Source organism: Furipterus horrens, unplaced genomic scaffold (genome assembly GCF_987537825.1).
Source record: "Furipterus horrens unplaced genomic scaffold, mFurHor1.1.pri manual_scaffold_10, whole genome shotgun sequence".
In the NCBI taxonomy this organism is placed as follows: Eukaryota; Metazoa; Chordata; class Mammalia; order Chiroptera; family Furipteridae; genus Furipterus; species Furipterus horrens.
The window spans coordinates 68,456,816-68,474,662 of record NW_028327180.1 but is presented as its reverse complement, the minus strand read 5'-3'; the positions used below and the strand labels follow the sequence as shown (position 1 = coordinate 68,474,662).

At 41.5% G+C, this 17,847-nt stretch overlaps 1 protein-coding gene and 1 non-coding gene across 5 annotated transcripts in view; one reads left to right on the top strand and one right to left on the bottom strand.

Annotated features, from left to right (window-relative positions):
* The window catches only part of PPP2R2B (protein phosphatase 2 regulatory subunit Bbeta), a 431,926-nt gene that overhangs the window by 172,641 nt on the left and 241,438 nt on the right, over nucleotides 1-17,847 (bottom strand). The gene's annotated exons all lie outside the window — the stretch shown is intronic.
* LOC150000581 (U6 spliceosomal RNA) lies at nucleotides 3,299-3,406 on the top strand. Its single transcript, XR_016513903.1, has one exon. It is a non-coding gene; the product is annotated as a U6 spliceosomal RNA (small nuclear RNA).

Here is a 17,847-nt window from a genome sequence, read left to right as displayed (position 1 = left end):
GGTCTCTCCTACAGTAAAAACACTTGTTCCTTTAATATGGAACTACTATGTATTGTGGACCTATTATGGGCCAAGCACTTTGTAGAGCTTTGGAGGAAACAAACGAAAATCTTTCGCCCCCCCCCCCCAATCTTAATTTTCTCTGGGACCTGTGCCTAATACAAAATCCGAGGAACCGTTCACGTCTAATGAATACCTGCTGGATGAATGAATCAATGAGCTATTTCATATTTTGAATTACTGAAAACATGGACATTTATGTAGTCAGAAAAATAACGGTGAAATAGATTAAAAACGATAGTCTCTACTTCCCTACGATTGAGAACCAGTGTTTGCTGACTGCCCGCTGCGAGGCCCTATGGTACAGGGGCTATGAAGGACGCTGCAGGATGCGCTGCTTCAGACTTTAAAGAACTTTACAGGATAAAACCCACACTCAAAAAACCTGAGAACGGCATTTTCTGCCTTTCCCTTTGGCACATTGCTCTCCCCACCCTACGCCACAGCCAGACCAGATTACTCATTTCTCCCAACACCCCAACTTGTCTCTATGCTTGGCACCAATGGGAATTCTCGCATGTCTGTTGAATGCATAAAATAAAAAGAGAATTAATCACTGGTTCTCAATTGTAGGAAGGTAGAGACTGTCTTTTAAATTGATTTCACTGTTATTTTTTGACTATATAAATATCATCCATGTTTTCAATAATTCAAAATATAAAATAGCCCATTGATTCATTCATTCAACAGATAATTATTAAACATGTACTGTTACTTGGATTTTGTGCTAGGGCATGGATCCCAGAGAAAATTAAGATTTGGGGGGGTAAAAGGTTTTTGTTTCCTCCAAAGCTCTACAACGTGTTCGGCACATAATTAGTCCAAAATAAATTGTAGTTCCATATTAAAGGAACAAGTGTTTTACCACAGGAGAGAAAAATTTCCCCCCAGTTACATCATTCTTTGCAATTTTGTGTTTCTAAAAGCAATTAGATTGAACCATTATATGGAATACAAAAAAAACCCCTTTTCTGTTGGCTTCTCTTTTGTTATGTATTATTTCCAAGCTAATGGTCCATTAAAACTTTCTCTCTACCTGTTCTTATGAGTCTACCTTAAATACCATCAAGAACACAGGAATGCATTGTTGGTATCCATTTCATTCATTCACTCACTCATTTACTCACTCTCTCATTCAGTCATGAGTTTCTCGTCTCATTTAAAATGGTTAGGGCATCATATATGCTGGTTGAATTGCATGGAAGAATAGGAACATCTATGGTTTCATGAGGATCTAGTGTTCAGTGCCAAAGCAAACCACCTTCCTTCCAATTCTCATCCACATCCCAGATGATAATGAGAGCAGTTAACACTATTGACAGACACTTACTATTTTATTATTTGCTCTGGACTGTGCTAACCTCCTCATGTATAACTACCTCACTCACACACAGAACACCACTATATGATATACATGTTATTATCCCCATGTTATAAGTGAGGAAACTAGAACAGACCCACTAAGTGAGCCAGGGTCCAAGTCACACAGCTAGTAATGTCAGTGTCACTGTGTCAACCCAGGTCTAAAACTTTGCTCTTGGCCACTACAGTACTCTACCTCTCTCTCAATTCTTGACTCATTGTAAACAGATGTGAAACTGTGTCTACTGAGTTACAAGCTGAAAGAAGAAAATTTAGGTACTACAGTTACTTGTCTGATGCCAGCTATCCAAATATGTGCAGTCATGCAATCACCTGGATGGTTAGTCTCCATGAACACAAACATCTGGATATTTGGGAAATTGATGCTCAAGCAAACAGTTCAAATCTTATCTGGTCCCTTATAATACCTAGGCAAGGCACTTTTTCCTTCTGAAAATAGAACATAGAAATCTAAATTGAAAAACAAGACAAAAAATTTAGACAAAGTATACAGGTTGCTTAATCAATAGCTGTTTTCTTTCTTGCATATTTTATTTTTCCAATTGGTGAGTTGCTTTATAGTTTTCCAACCTGTGCATCATGTATGCTGACCACTTTGATTTCAAAACTCCCTTTGACAGTATCACTACATTTTGTCAAATGCCTGACTTAATTGACATGGCTGCGTGTGTGTGTGTGTGTGTGTGTGTGTGTGTGAAAGAGAGAAACAGACAGGAGTGGGGGAAGTAGGGAGGGAGAATACTAGCTAGCATAAATGCTAGGGAGGGGGAGAGAGGTAAGGAGAGGAAAAGAGGCAGAAAGAAAAAGAGGCAGAAAAGATGTGTGTGGATAGAAATATGGATATAACAGTGTCATAGAAAAATGTATTAATCTCAAAAAAATTCCTTAAAATAGCCACCACAAATTCTGACTCAAATTTGACTTTTAGGAAATTTCCTTCCTATACTCAAAATTATGTAGAGCATAATTAAGATATTGAAACAGTGCCCTGGCTGGTGTGGCTCAGTGGATTGAGCACTAGCCTGTGAACTGAAAGGTCACTGGTTTGATTCTTGGTCAGGGCACGTGTCTGGGTTGCAGGCCAGGTCCCCAGTCAGGGGCGTGCAATAGGCAACTGACTGATGTTTCTCTCACACATCAATGTTTCTCTCACTCTCTTTCTCCCTTTGCCTCTCTCTAAAAATTAATAAGTAAAACCTTAAAAAAAGATAGCGAAAAAGTGGGAACAACTAAGTGTCTAAGCATGGAAGCTAGGGTAAATTAATTAAGGTGCGTTTATATGGTAAGTTATTATACAGCCACTGAAAGTCATTTGATAGAAGAGTATTGAATGACGTATCTGTAATCCATTCCTATTACAGATGCACACGCAGCCACGGCCTCATCCGCAGCTTTAATTTATGGCTCAGGTTGCACTGCATAATCAGCTGGACAGAAATGGAGAGTTTCAGATGCTACCACTGTAAATGTTATAGGCTCTGCAGAAGGCGTACTATAGGGTAGCATAAGCCCCAATTTAGCTAAAAAGATATATGCATAGAATAAAGACACAAAAATTTCCCTTAAGATGTTTCTCAGATGTATCTTAGGGTGTCTAAAGGATCCCTCATTTCTGACCTATCATTTTCTCTTTAGTTATTGCTTAAATAGCATAAGTAATTAAAAATTGTTTCCATGTATGCTTTTCTGCCTTTTTCCTATTTTCCACAGTCCATATAATTTTTATAATTAGTTAAATATCATGCTATCTTTAAAACAATGTCAGAAGTTGTAATGGTTTAAAAAGACACCCTTACTCAAAAGAAACTTCTGGTAGGTGGCTGCCTTTCTTTGCCACTCAGAAGACAGGACTGCAGCGCTCACTTTGGCAGCACACGTACTAAGACTGAAATGATACAGAGAAGATTAGCATGGCCCCTGGTGCAAGTATGACATGCAGATTCATGAAGCGTTCCATATTCTTAAAGAAAAAAAAAAAAAAAAAAAGAAAAGACAAGAAAAGAAAGGATAGGACTGCAGACAACACATATGCAAGTCCAAAAAAAGAGGTAGGTTGGTTTTCCAGGAACAGAAAACCACGCTTCAGAACCAAGGACTTTAATCACTAAACATTAATTCCATGTCAGCACTTTGCAGAAATTTTTTCATTATCTGGTTGTGTGATAGGAGAGGCAAGAAGCCGTGTTTCTGTGTTACTGAACTATATTAGTAACTTATCACATCAAGAGAATATCAGGCAGAAATAAGATAGATATGTGTGTGTGCACCTTTTTGTGTGTGCCTGTTTGTGTGTGTGTTTAGCAGGCAATTTCTGGCTGTATAGAATTTGGTCCACAAAGAAAGAAGACATTCTGCCATGATAAGGGTTGATTGGAACGCCTCAAGATATCAGGAGAACAACAGGCTGGTTAACAATGTATCAGCCTTTCCTTCTTTAAATGGAAATAAGATCCAACTCCTAGTTTTGTCTGTATTATGGAACTATGTGCAGAGAAGGTTTTTTCACTGGAGATTGATCCATCCGTCCATCCATCCATCCATCCACCCATCCATGTATCTGGAATTCCACATGAAATCTCAGTAACTAAAAATGTGAGAAGAATACAGTCTCAGTCCCCTAATAGAATGAAGTTTGATATATCTGTATAAGAAATATAGTCATTACTTTATTTGTCAAGGATGTTTCCATATCACCCTGAAAGACTGTTGTGAATGAAAATTCTTCCAGACCTGTTTTAATTAAGTAAGAATCACATCCACACCAGTATCTGGTGGAAAGATCATTCAAAGCAGTGTTCCTCAGGAAGACTGAATGTTCCCCGAATTACCTAGTGCTCAGATTGTAGGTTTCTCTGCCCAAACTCAACCTACAACTGCAAACAGGAAACAAAAATCAGACAAACAACAGCAGGACTTAGAACCACTCAGTTATTTTCCTTCGCAAGGTCTATGCTGGGGGTTGCTAACTCAGGTGGCAGGTGGGTCACTTCCATGAGGGGAGAGGGCTGGGTGGGGACTGTGGGGGCTCTGGAATTCTCTGATGTCATTGACTGAGGGTCTCCGCTGCCCCACACCAGCTTGCGGTGACCTTAAGGACTTAGGTGCTCACTGAGGCCAGAGGAACAGATTTTTCAAAGAAGATGGAAATATGGATATTTTAAAAAATCATCTAATTTTTAAATGTTGGCAACTCATTAAAAAAACCTTTAAACATTGGGCCAACTCTTGACTTGCCAAACAAGTCATCTTGAGGCAGAGGTCAGTTTAGGGGCCAAACCTTGCCAGATGTGATAACATCCCGCTTCAGTAATGCAAAACATCTCTGAGCCAGTCATTAAATTTCTTCCTACTCTTCATCCACTGTGGTAAGGAGCTGCGTAGCAAACTCTTTTCCCATCTCATCCCTAGGAGGCAAAATTAAAACTGAGCAGGCGTGAGAGAAGCTTGACTTTCCAGCTGGTGATGGGAATCTGTCCCTTCCTCCCCTCCAGGCTGTTGTGTTAGCACGTTTGGAGTTGCCTCTGGCTTTCTACGTGGTTCAGCTACAAACTGGCTTCCACTGAATCTAGCTATAGTACCTTGGAGGAGAAAGGGAAAAAATCCCTCCGAAGCTCAGAAAAATATAGTTCAGCTTCAACGTTCTCTGCCCAAATTTTACAAACGATGATAAAAGGCCACACACACCATCCATATTTTTCTCTTTAGCTTACGCTGGTTAAAAAGAAGAATAAAAAAAGTAATTGCTTTCCAAAGTAGGGAGGTTGAGTTTGGCAGATAAACCTACAATATTAGCATTAGGTAATTTGGAAAAGCACTTCAAAATCTGAGGGGGAGGGGGTAGCCTTTCAGTACAGTCTTTGGGTTCCCATTAGACCCCCTGCAACAACAGAAGCACACCTCTGCTTCGGGGGCTTAGACTCACACAGACCTCTCCATTCATTCACCCCCCTGAGTTCTTCCCAGGACCTCAGCATCAGCCAAACAGCCTTGCTCACTGTTGTATCCCCGGCACCTGGCACAAACATTAATAAGTACTTGTTGAATGCATGAATAAAGTAAAAGAAGGGCTCAGATCAGTTGGGATGAAGATAATATCTATGTTGTGATTTATTCATTCAAATATGTTGGAATGAACTGGGGTCCCTAAGGAGCAAGCCTGAGGAACAAAAGGTAGCTGCTGTTTCAGATACTATGGAACTTTTGTTTGGCTCTGGAGGGTGGAATCTGAGGGCAACAGCTGATTTTCTCTGAATAAAGGAGGGGGAAAGAGGAGTTCTAAGTGGGTGTGTGGATGGAAAGGAGGGAGGGAATACCTGAAACTTGGGTGGGGGTGAGGGGACAAGCAGGCAAGTCACTGGAGAAAAAGACCATGAGTGTGTGGCCTACCTCCAGTCCCTCCATAAAACTTTCAGTAAAATGTTCACTCTCATTAATGATCTGGGAATCCGGCTACACAGTCGGTATTAACAGCATAGGTAGCTTGTGTGTTCAACATGTAAAGCAAATGTGAATGCAACAAATGCCTTCCTTGGAGGGGCAGACAATAAAACAGCCACAGAAACAAAATCTTATGCTACAACAGGGAAACTGGTCTAAGGGACTTGCAAAACACCACTGATTTATGCAATGACATGTGTCGCAGGTACTGTGTGCCAGGCATGCGCTGGGCCCTGGTGATGTGGTGGCAAAGAAGGCAGCCAAGGTCCCTGCCATCGAGGAGAGAGAGGGAATAAACTTAGGGAATGAGGTGGGATCAGTGATGGCAGCTTTGAAGGGAATAAAGAGGGGGTGATATATCACGAGGGCAGATGGGATTCAACATTAACCAGGTAGTGAGGGTTGGCCTCTCTGAGGACTGACAGTGAGCTGAGACCCGAAGGGGTGGGAAAGAGGCCACCTCTATATGAAGATCTGTGGATAAAGCTTTCCCAACATGCAAATGGCCCAAGATGGTATAAGACAAGTGATGGGGAGGAGGGTGTAGGAGAGGGTCAGAGAGGCAGGCCTGGACCAGATCAGGGAGACAGAGAACATTACTAGGTCTGAAAGGTGAATGGGTGGACTTGCAAAGACTCAGGATGAGTGAACCGCCAAGATAAAATGTAATCACAACACAAGGGCCTTGCCTGCACCATCTCTAGGGGGCTGTTCGCAAACATTGGCCCTCTAGGGGGCAGAAAATAATGTAGTCTGGTTAATTGTCCTTTGGGACTGCTCTGTGTCTGAATGTAAAACTAGGGATTATCCAGACCCAGATGCAAATGAAAAGGGCACAGTGGGTCATTGGTTTTCCAGAAGACTTCTCACTGGAGCTAAAATGCCAATTACTCTCATTTCTGGGGAAGGGAACTGGGAGAGGAGAAACACCCAGAGAGTTGTGCTTCTGATTGGCTTGCAAATCATAACAATCACCCCCAAATCAAGAGAACAGAAAAAAAATAAAAAGCCCCTTTGCTCTCGGGACCTTAAGTGATTAGAAAGAGTTGTTATTTGGCTGATTTTCACACTTCATTAGCATATGCATAATTTAACAAGGGAGCATGCTGGGGGGCTGGCACTGGAAGGGCAGCTCCCCACACCCACAGACTAGAAACTGGGGCAGCAGCCTTGGGAGAGCTTAATTACCACAGCAAGGCAACAGAGATCAGCATGCAAAGGGGGGTGAGCACAGGAAGGAGTCTCTGGACAAGCGCAGGAAGGTTCCCTGATGTCTACCTGCACTCACAAGCACACATGCACTGAGAGCTGTAAGGCAGCCCTTGCCTGAATGTCCCTCCCAAGAACAGGGTCATTGTGTTCATCTTCATGCTCCCCACTTCTCTGGCCATCAACACTTTCCATTGGAAAGCCTCATTTTCTTCTCCAGAAATCTGCCAATGCCAAGAAGAATAAAACACTATGATTGCCCATATCCCAACCCACTTGGAATTGAAGAGAAGAAGGAAGTGGAGTGGTGTTTGGGGTGGGGGACTGAATAAAATGAACTCTAGGAGAAGGGTCAGGCCTTCGGATTTTAATTCTGAATTCACTGATTTGATCCACAAGCAGAGCAGCAAAGACAAAGGTCTTAATCGTTGCTTTAAATCAATTAACTTTTATGCTTTTTTTTCTTCCACTCCAAAGGGTATTCTTGAAACCCCAAAGAAAAATGAAAAAGAAGAAAAGGCTGCCTGCATTCGGATGACTCAACTATGGTTTGTCACCTGTCTTTCTGGACTTGTTTCTCTGCCCTCTGGAGGGGCACATGTATAACTCAAAAATTAATGACAGGAATGCTATGGGTGCTTCCCGGAAGATGTGGCAGGGAACTTTAAAAGTCTCACACCATATCTCACCTTATCACCATGGTCAATGTCGTATAACTTTGAAGTTATATTACATCATATTGCTATATCTTACTCCATTGACCTATCCTGAGATGATTGACAGATCTTCTACTCTGGTACCCCCTCAGCATCTATTCTACCCCTTTCTGTTAGTAAAACCCTAAGTTTCCCTTTTCTTAGTCTAATCTGGGGTGTGTGTGTATCTAAGGCCTGAGCTGTTTGGCATACTCCATCCCTCTGGCACAGTGATTGGTTCAGGCATAAAAAAAAAAAAAAAAAAAAAAAAAAAATTCAATTTGGACCAGTAAGAATTAGGTCCAGACTTTTGTTGCTACACTGAGAAGATACCAACATATTACTCTTTCGTTCCCTTCACATCAACTCATTGCAACTCTCCAAACATGTCAAACATTTTCATACCTCTGTGCTTTTGCAGATGCTATTCCATTTCTTGAATGAATGAAAAAATCCACCGGTTCTTCCATATGCTATTTTGGCTTGAATTCCCAAACCTTATGCTATCATATTCAACTTAATAATCATGTACTCACTCCTATTATATCAGACCACTGGCTGTCTCATCAGCATATATTCTTCCCTTTTTAAAAAAAAGTATATTTTATTGATTATGTTGTTACAGTAGTCCCAACTTTTCCCATTTGCTCTCCTCTGCCCAGTTACCCCCTGCTCCCAGCAATCCCACCATCCTTAGTTCATGTCCATAGGTCCTGTATATAAGTTCTTTGGCTTCACCCTTCCCTATATTATTCTTAACTTCCCCCTGTCTGTTTTGTACCAACCAATTATTCTTCTTCTCCATTTCTCCCCCTTCCCCCTCTCAGCTGATAACCCTCCAAACGATACCTATACCTACGATTCTGTTCCTATTTTGGTTTGCTTAGTTGGATTTTGTTTTTATTTTTTAGATTCAGTTGTTGATAGTTGTGAGTTTGTTGTCATTTTTGTGTTCATAGTTTTGATCTTCTGTCCCTTAAATAAGTCCCTTTAACATTTCATACAATAATGGCTTGGTATAATGAACTCTTTTAGCTTTACCTTCCCTGGGAAGCACTTCACCTGCCCTTCCATTCTAAATGATAGCTTTGCTGGATAGAGTAATATTGGTTGTAGGTCCTTGTTTCACATCACATTAAATACTTCTTGTGAGTCTCTTCTTGCCTGCAAAGTTTCTATTAAGAAATCAGCTGAGAGTCTTATAGGCATCTCTTTGTAGGTAACACTGTTTTCTCTTGCTGCTTTTAAGATTCTCTCTTTATCTTGAACCTTTGGCATTTTAATGATGATGTGTCTTGGTGTGGTCCTCTTTGGGTCTAGCTTGTTTGGGACTTTCTGTGATCCCTGGACTTGTATGTCTATTTCCTTCACCAAATTTGAGAAGTTTTTCTTCATTATTTTCTCACATAAGCTTTCAATTTCTTGCTCTTCCTCTTCTTCTTCTGGCACCCCTATGATCTGAATGTTGGCACACTTAAAGTTGTCCCAGAGGTTCCTAAGCCTCTCCTCATTTTTTTCAATTCTTGTTTCCTCATTGTGTACTGGTTGACTGTTTTTTTCTTCCTTATGTTCCAAATCATTGAGTTGAACCCTGGTTTCCTTTTCTTCACCATTGGTTTCGTGTGGATTTTCCTTTGTTTCACTTAGCATAGCCTTCACTTCTTCCCTTATGCATTTGCCATACTCAAGCATATCTGTCAAGCTTGTGAGTATCTTTATCACCAGTGTTTTGAATTCTGTATCCGTTAGGTTGGCTATCTCTTCGTTGCTTAGTTCTCCCACTGGAACCTTGATCTGTTTCCTCTTTTGGGTCATACTTCTCTGTCTCTTCATCTTGACAGGCTCCTGTGTTTGTTTGCCTCTGTGTCTTAGATAGAACTGTTGCTCCTGTGATGTTGTAAGGGGCAGAGCCTTAGGGATTCATCAGTACAGGGTTACTCGTTTCACCATGTTATGGCGCTGTATGTGGGGGAGGGGTCTGAGAGGGAACAATGCTGCTTGCTCAGCACTTACTCCTTTTCCAGGCACTTCTCAAACTTCCATATGGGAGTGGCGCCTCTCTAGCTGCTGCCCTGGCTGTCATTCCTAGAGTGGATGGGTCTGCAGATGTTCTAGGACCACGGGGCCCTTTAAACAAGTGGACTCTGCTGAGAGAATGGCAGTTTATCCTCTGTCCCAACCCCCACTGGTTTGCATAGTCAGAAGCAATGAGGCTTGATTTTCCCTGTTGTTGTGACCGTGAGCTGTGCAGTTTGGTCAGGAGCTGGGAATGCTCCCCAGGTATCCCTCCCCACTTTTTAAAATGTGTGACTGCGCTTTCTGCTCGCTTGCCACTGCAGACGCTGCTGCCACCACCACACCACATCCTCTCTGCCCTGGCTCTGCCCAGGCTCCGCCACTCCTACCTGTCTAGATGAGTATTTCTTCTTTATATCTTTGTTTGTCGGACTTCCATACAGTTTGATTTTCTGGAACTTCTGGTTGTCTCTAGTTTTGAGGCAGTTGTATTCCTTCTTAGTTTTGGAGGGAGACACAGTGTGTCTGTCTAGGCCTCCATCTGGCCGGAAGTCTCTTCCCTTCTTCTACCAGCAGTCCCCTGATTTTTCCCTTTGTCATCCTCCAGTAGAATCTGGGTGGCATTGATTCCTCCCTCAACATGAGAGTTAGGACCTAATTGGCTTAAGTCCCTTAGGTATTCTATCTCACTAAGTACAAGACATAGATTTGGGAGTGGGCATAGACCTACATAAACCTAATGAGAGGTTAGGAGATAATTTCTAAGGGTTTCAAGAGCTGAGAAACCCTGCACTATGGAGCTAGTTTTCCTCTGCAAATAGGAAGCCCAGAATGGCAGATGGGTCTACATAAAAAGTAGAAAAGAGAGACTGTCAAACCAGGGTGACATAGCTGTGCTCTGCATCAAGCCTTGCCTGAAGCAAGTGTTCTTTTGAACTTCTATGTTGTGTGTGTCAAATATTTTATTAAGCAAATTTTTAGCAGAATAGTTCAGCCCTTCACATGAAAGATCACTGACAAATACAGTGAGCAAAATATGTTAAACAACTCAAGAGCCAAGACAGAAACCTGTGGGAAATTATAAACTAGGTTATAAGTCAACTCCAAATTGTTTATGCATTCATCCATCCATTCAACAAATATTTAAACACTTACTCTACAGCAAGTACTGTTCTAGGAATTTAGGGGTATAGCAAGGAACAAAACATTCAAGTAGCCTTTTAGAGCATAGATTCTAGTGGGGAGAGATATAATAAACAATAACATTGATAAATAAGTAAAGTATGAGGTCTGTTCAGAAAAAGTCCTACCATTGTTAATATAGTGAGAATGGTTTGTGCAATGTCAATGTAACCTGGCAGCCAAGGAGAGTGGACTGAAACACGCATGTGTACGATGACAACTTCACTGTACTAGTCAGTGGGGGCGGTAGATCCCTTTGAGTGAGCATGTGTACTGTGTGGCAATCGCATTCCAAATGACTGAGTGATTAGAGTAACAAATCTGCATCCAATATTGCATTAACCCTGAACATTCCTCTGTGGATACTATTCGGATGATACAGAAGGCCACAGCTATGGGCAACTGGTGATTGGCAGCTTCATCATGACAACACACCCACTCATGTATCATGTCTTGTGCAGTTTTTGGGCAAAACATCAAATCACCCAGATGACTCAGCCCCCCTAAAGCCCAGATTTAGTGCCTTGTGACTTCTGGCTTTTCCCAAAACTAAAATCACCTTTGAAAGGGAAGAGATTTCAGACCATCAATGAGATTCAGGAAAATACAACAGGGCAGCGAATTGTGACTGGGAGAACTGTGTGAGGTCCCAAAGTGCCTACTTTGAAGGGGACTGAGGCATCATTGTCCTATGTTCTTGTATCATGTATGTACCTTCTTCAATAAATGTCTCTATTTTTCATATTACATGGCTGGACAGACCTCATATGTAGTATGCTAGAAAATGATAATGAGAAAACAGCAAGATAAAAGCAAATCAGAAGGATTAAAGGCAAAAGGGTACTTCAATTTCAAATAGCTAGTTAGTCTAGGCTTCATTGAAAAGAAAATACTTGAACAATGACTGGAAGGAAGGAAGAAAATTGGCTATGCAGGGAGAAGAGCAGTGCTGGCAGAAGAAGAGCAAGTGCTGAGGCCTGGGGGAAGGGGGAGTTTGAGCACTGGCAAGAAGGCTGCTGAGCAGCAAGAAGCGTAGGAATGAGATCGGAGAGGAAATTGAGAGGCTGATGGTGTAGGGCCTTACAGGCCACCATATGACCCTTTACACTTAGTGACATGGAGAGTCACTGGCAGATTCTGAACAGAGGAGTGACCTATCTCACCTAAATCCCTAGAGGTATTAGTCTGGCTACTGTATGAAGGATAGACTTGCGGGTCAGAGGCAAGGGCAGCAGCAATAGACTGTTGGAACAATGCATATCAGCAGTGGCTGGAGCAGTGTGGTTGTAATGGAAATGGTGAAAAGAGACTGGATTCTGGAGAGATTTTAAAACTAGAGCTGATAGAATGTCCTGATGCATTACACGTGGAATGTGAGTCGAGGATGACTACAAGGCTTTTGGCCTAAGGAGGAAGTTGCTGGGAGAAGATGTTTGTTCAGGAGATGATCAGGTCAGTTTGAAAATATCAAGTCTGCGATGTTTTACTGAACATCTGAGCAGAGCTTCTGAAGAAGCAGTTGAATATATGGGGTTGGCCAAAAGGGCCATATGATTTTTTCCGTAAAATAAAAGACACATTTTTTAATTTTAACTAATAACTTTGTTGATTTGGTTATTTTGAGTATGTCAGCTATCTCCTGCTACTGGTTTCTAGTGGGTAGGGGCCAGGGGCGCTGCTAAACACCTTCCAATGCATAAGACAGCCCCACAGCAAAGCATGTCAATAGTACCAAGAAACTTCGCAAACCATGTCTGACACATTTGATCACAGCACCTTCTCCATACACTGCACAAATCTTTGTGTGTGTTTCAGTTGTGTTTTTACCTTTCTTGAAATAATAAAGCATAATATGCAAAAATGTTATGTATCTTTCTTCCACCTTCAATATTAAAATGACTGCACAACAATTCACCAATTTTGCTAAGTTTTTTTAATGCATACTGATATGAAAGCTGTCACAATACAATCTAACAAAATTGTTTTGAATGAAGTTAAAGACAACCAAGTACTACTAAAGCCATCATACGAAAAAAGTAAATGAACTTTTTGGCCAACTCAATATAATTCTGGAGTTCAGGAGAGAGGACTGGATTCAGAATATGATTTTGAAAGTTGGCAGCATAGAGACAGTGTTTCAAGTCACAAAACTGGATGGAATAATGAAGTAATTGTAGGTAAGAAGAATGGGTCTAAGGACTGATTCATTCAGTCAACTCACTTAATCCCCACAATAACCTAATGAGGTCAGTTATGATTGCTATCCTAATTTTACATTTGAGGAAATCAAAGCTTAAGAGTTGTTAAGATCACACAGCCACTTGTTCAAGAGTACACATGTTCAACTGCGTATAAACACAGAAGTATCTGAGCTGGGACTGAAACCCAGGCAGTCTGGCTCAAGCGTCTGTGCTCTTAAGTATCACTTAATACTTCTGACTGTTCCCAAGTGGGTCTGTTTAATCAAGTGATGGATATTTAGGATTAATGATAAGGAAAGTATTCATGATATAAGTGGCCAATTGAGCTAAAAGAATTCAGTTTCCTGCCAGAGCTAGCCTGGGCTACAAATACAATGCCCAAAGGTAAGAACTAAAGTCATTGTACTCAAACATAGGAAGACCAGCTTGCTCAGCAGTCCTCATACTTCCTCAGATTCACTTGGGGATTTTACTAAAAGTTGCAGGCCCTGAGGCAACCATCCTAGACATTGATTCAGTAGATACTGAATGGAGCTCGGGAATTTTGTTTTGACACATGTTTTAGGAAGTTCTGAACACCCTTTTGCAAAATACTACCATAGGATATCTACTTTGGCTTATCTTTGTCCAATAGCCCTCAACCCCAAAGAATGATGAAATTGGACTTTAATTTATCTTAACTTCACAGATAGGCCTGAGTCAAAAGGAAGATCTGTGTATATGGCTAATGACTACAGCTTACCTTGAAAAAATAATTTGAGATTCTTAATACAGTAAAAATAAACTATTAAAAAAAGAGTCTTCATAAAGATCTTCAGTCTTCTTTTGTTAACCAGTAATTGATTTCTTACTTAAAATAAATTGATCTTATTTATATTAGTAAATAAGTGGTGCTTGAACTTTGCATAGCAACTAGTGGGTCTTTACTAAATACTCATTAAAAAGGTAAGACGTGTAAGAAATTTATGTCCTGCATTTTTTCAGTGGAGACTCACACTTAGTAGAATATCTTTACCCAAGGACAGTTGCAGAAAAAGTGTAATAGCATTTAACTTAAGCCAGTGAGTGACTAGTCTTTATTTCAATTTAAGAAAACCACCAAAACAGAGCTATGAATAAAGTGGGTTTGTGGGAAAGCCCACTTCCTCTCTAGTTTTAATCAGATAGACAAGTACAGAGCTTCTCAGAAATGTACATAACTCATATTCCAGTAGTTGAGTAAACCCAGAAAAACATAAGGGACATAGTTAATATTTGTTTCCAATTTGCTTAGAATCAAAGGGTAACTGCATAAATGATTCCCTCCACTACCAAATGCTGAATGTTTGCACAGCCTATCGCTTTGTTCCTACTTAGGGTTTTGAAAACAGTCCTTACAAATTGTCTTTTAGTGATGTGACCAAACACCACATTAATATGGTGTAATTTCATTTTCATTTCAGAGTTTTTTTTTCACAACCACTGACTCATCCAATTTGTTGGTTTCACTGGGCAGCTAACAAATGAAATTGAAATAATTTCTAAAGCAGGAAAACCAAGAAAACAAATAGTGATTTCTATTTCCCCCTCCCTACACATTTTTGTGCAAATGAAAGTATGGCAGTAAGAAATAATTTCTCATTTCCATCCAACCAACTGTCCACCAACATCCATTCTTAACCACGTTGTGTTAAATATACATCGCACTGTAGTGTTACTGATTAGGATCATGGACTCTTAAGTAGCATGGTCATGGGCATATTTTCAGTTTCTTTATCTATAAATGGGGCCAGTGGGGTATCCATTTCATAAGGACTGGTAAGGAAATCAGATGAGATAACATACAAAATTATTAGCATAGTGTCTAGCACCCAATAAATGCTCTGCCACTGTTAGTGATTGTATTTTTATCTATGCACAAGCTCATCTGGATATGAACACGCACGCTTTTTGCCACTTTGCATTTTACTATTGCACTCAGCTGCCTAGTTACTGCCTAAGAAGCACCTCTGTTTGACCTCTTCCCCTGCAGCCATTCATTCGGTGGTTTTTGCTGCTGACTCAAATGTTGGTACACTAATGAGTGATGAGACTCCCCTAAGAATGGCATTGCAAGGACCTGACGTCTATCTACAAAGGATTTAGAAATGCAGTGGCATCATCACCTTATTAACTTGAGAAATGAAAATAAAGAAAGGACATGTGCTGGTGAAGTGGGTGCACTGCGGTGATCCGCTTCCAGTTATGTTTACATAACTGTCTCTTCGCCAAGTCACCTTAAGAGAGAGTCATCACAAAGAATGGAGTGAGCAGAACTGAAGTTACCCGCCTGGTCTCACTAGGTACAATGCAACTTCCCTGGCATCTGACTACTCTGGTAGCTGCAAAAGGCAGGCCACTCCCTTTTTCACCCAGTTACATCCATGGAATGCCCCCTATGCGCCATACACTGTGTGCCAAGTGCCTTGGGGGAAAACAGAGGTAATGATAGCCTGTGGAACACACTATTTCTCCAGCAAATGCCTAGTAGAGGGCCTGGCCCATAACTGAGGCTTAATAAAGATGTGCTGAATGAATGAACAAATGTACAATTTGGACAGTCTCAGCAACAAGCCCAGGGTGAAAAAACTGAAGCTAATCAGGCCACATTTAGGAGGCCCCTGTTGGAAGCTACTGCTACCAAAGGGCGTTCTTTGTCTTGCAGTTTCTAAGCCTGGCCAGGAAGCACAGGCATTTTTACTTGAATAGGCCATTGATTCCTGGTGAGTACACTCACCTTGTGCTTGCTGCCATTACTCAAGGTGCTCTCTGGCCTTTTGTGGTGGAAGATAGTGACTTGATATAGAACAGCTGGCAATGGGAAAAATCCATTTGACTTCACCAGCCCATGCCTCCATCTCACAGGTGAAAGTATGGAATTAGCTGAATTCTTCTGAAAAACTTGGGACTTAATTCTTTGTTAACTCAACATCCCCACTGTGTATAAATCCACCATGATGTATACAGTAACAGGCCCTGTTGCATTGCAAAATACAGAATAAAGTGCCCCTGCACACATACTTGTCGGCTGTTATTTGCTGCGTGAATACAATCCTGCTTTCAGGCTTTCAAGACAAGAACTGGAGATGCACCATTTGTGGATTCTTGTCATCACATAAAGTAAATAATTGCTTTTTTGAAAAGTCCATGCCACTATTGCTAATTTTTTCATTTCCACAAGTAACCCCACTAACAACCTCTGGGTATGTACACAGTTTATCTAATTATGCTGTAGTGTTGTGTGTACTGAGTGTTATACAGTGGGTATGGGTAGATGGACCCCGCCATTCAGATTTTTAAAGCCAGCTCTCTTGCTTTGTTTCTTTTCTCTATTTTTAGCATGAGGGTGGTAACACTGCCTTTCTGGCCTCTGGCGGGGTTGCAAAGCCAAAAGACGCTGCCTCCGTGCTGAGTGTAACAAGATGTATTTGTAACTGCGTGCTTAGAGAGACTTATTTGCTGGGCAGGCAGTACTAAACATGCAGTAACTGTCTGTGACTCCAAATTAATGGGGGACTCCCGAGAACCTAATTTTAAAACATGATCCCCCTCTTTGTTATCTGCATTTGTTTCAAAGCCTGACACTTGACTGGAACTCCAACCCACAACTGCAGTGTTCCGTTTGAAAGCTCAGAGAGCTGCTGCCCGAACACGGGCAGTTTAGCTCCTGGAGTTCAGGGCCTGGCAGGACCTGCACTGCCACAAGTGCCCGTAAGTGCCCCGAATATGGAAGAACACCGGAGCTGGTCTCAGGTGCAGGCTGGGGAGCGGACGGACAAGCCATTAATCTTCCTTCCAAGTCACCCTTCCCAATAAGCACGCCATCCTGGACAGGTGGGTCTTGCTTTCAGTCTCCTTCTCAGGAGCTATCCTTTTTTTATCCCTGGTTTCTTCAGGGGCTTGGTGAGTCTGCCTTTGATCCTCTAATTGGCTGTTACCCTCCCAACCTTCTTGATTCCGCCAGAAGGCAAATTGGTCGATTCCTTGCCCGCCTTATCCCAACTTTTTCCACTCTGTCGCCTTCATTTGGCTCCTGGTTTGTCACCTTCCAATGAAATTTAACCTTGTCAAGCCTCTTGTAGCCCTGGCTTCCCCTACCTTTCCTTGATGACAACTTCCCCAGGGGTCGTTTATTTCTTTACCCACAACTTCCAGTCTTCCGTTTGTATCTTCCCTGCAAGACATTCTATGCTGATTTGTACCCCTGAGCTCCTTATTGATGAGGACGAGTGGGAGGAGAAATCTTCACACTCCATATGAAATGCAAAGTACTGAGCCCAGACCGGGTGCTTAGGAAATATTCTTAAACAAACCAATGCTCGAATTACATTATTTAAGTAGTTAACAAAGAAAGTTCCACTGATGTTAAGAATCAACACCGAAGGTGTTCTAACCATGCGCTCGTCCTAAAAACAAAAGCAATAAACATAACAGGAACAACAAATATTTACGCAGCACTTAACAATGTGCCAGGTATGGCTAGCAGCTTTGCTTGGGTTTTCTCTTTGAACCCTCTCAGTATCTTTATGAGGCAGGCATTAATGTTACGGATGGGAAATTGCAGGTTTGAGAGTTAATTTACTAGGGCACACAGCTAACTGTGGGCAGATCTGGGATGCAGGCCCCCGTCTGTGTTACCCCCGAGT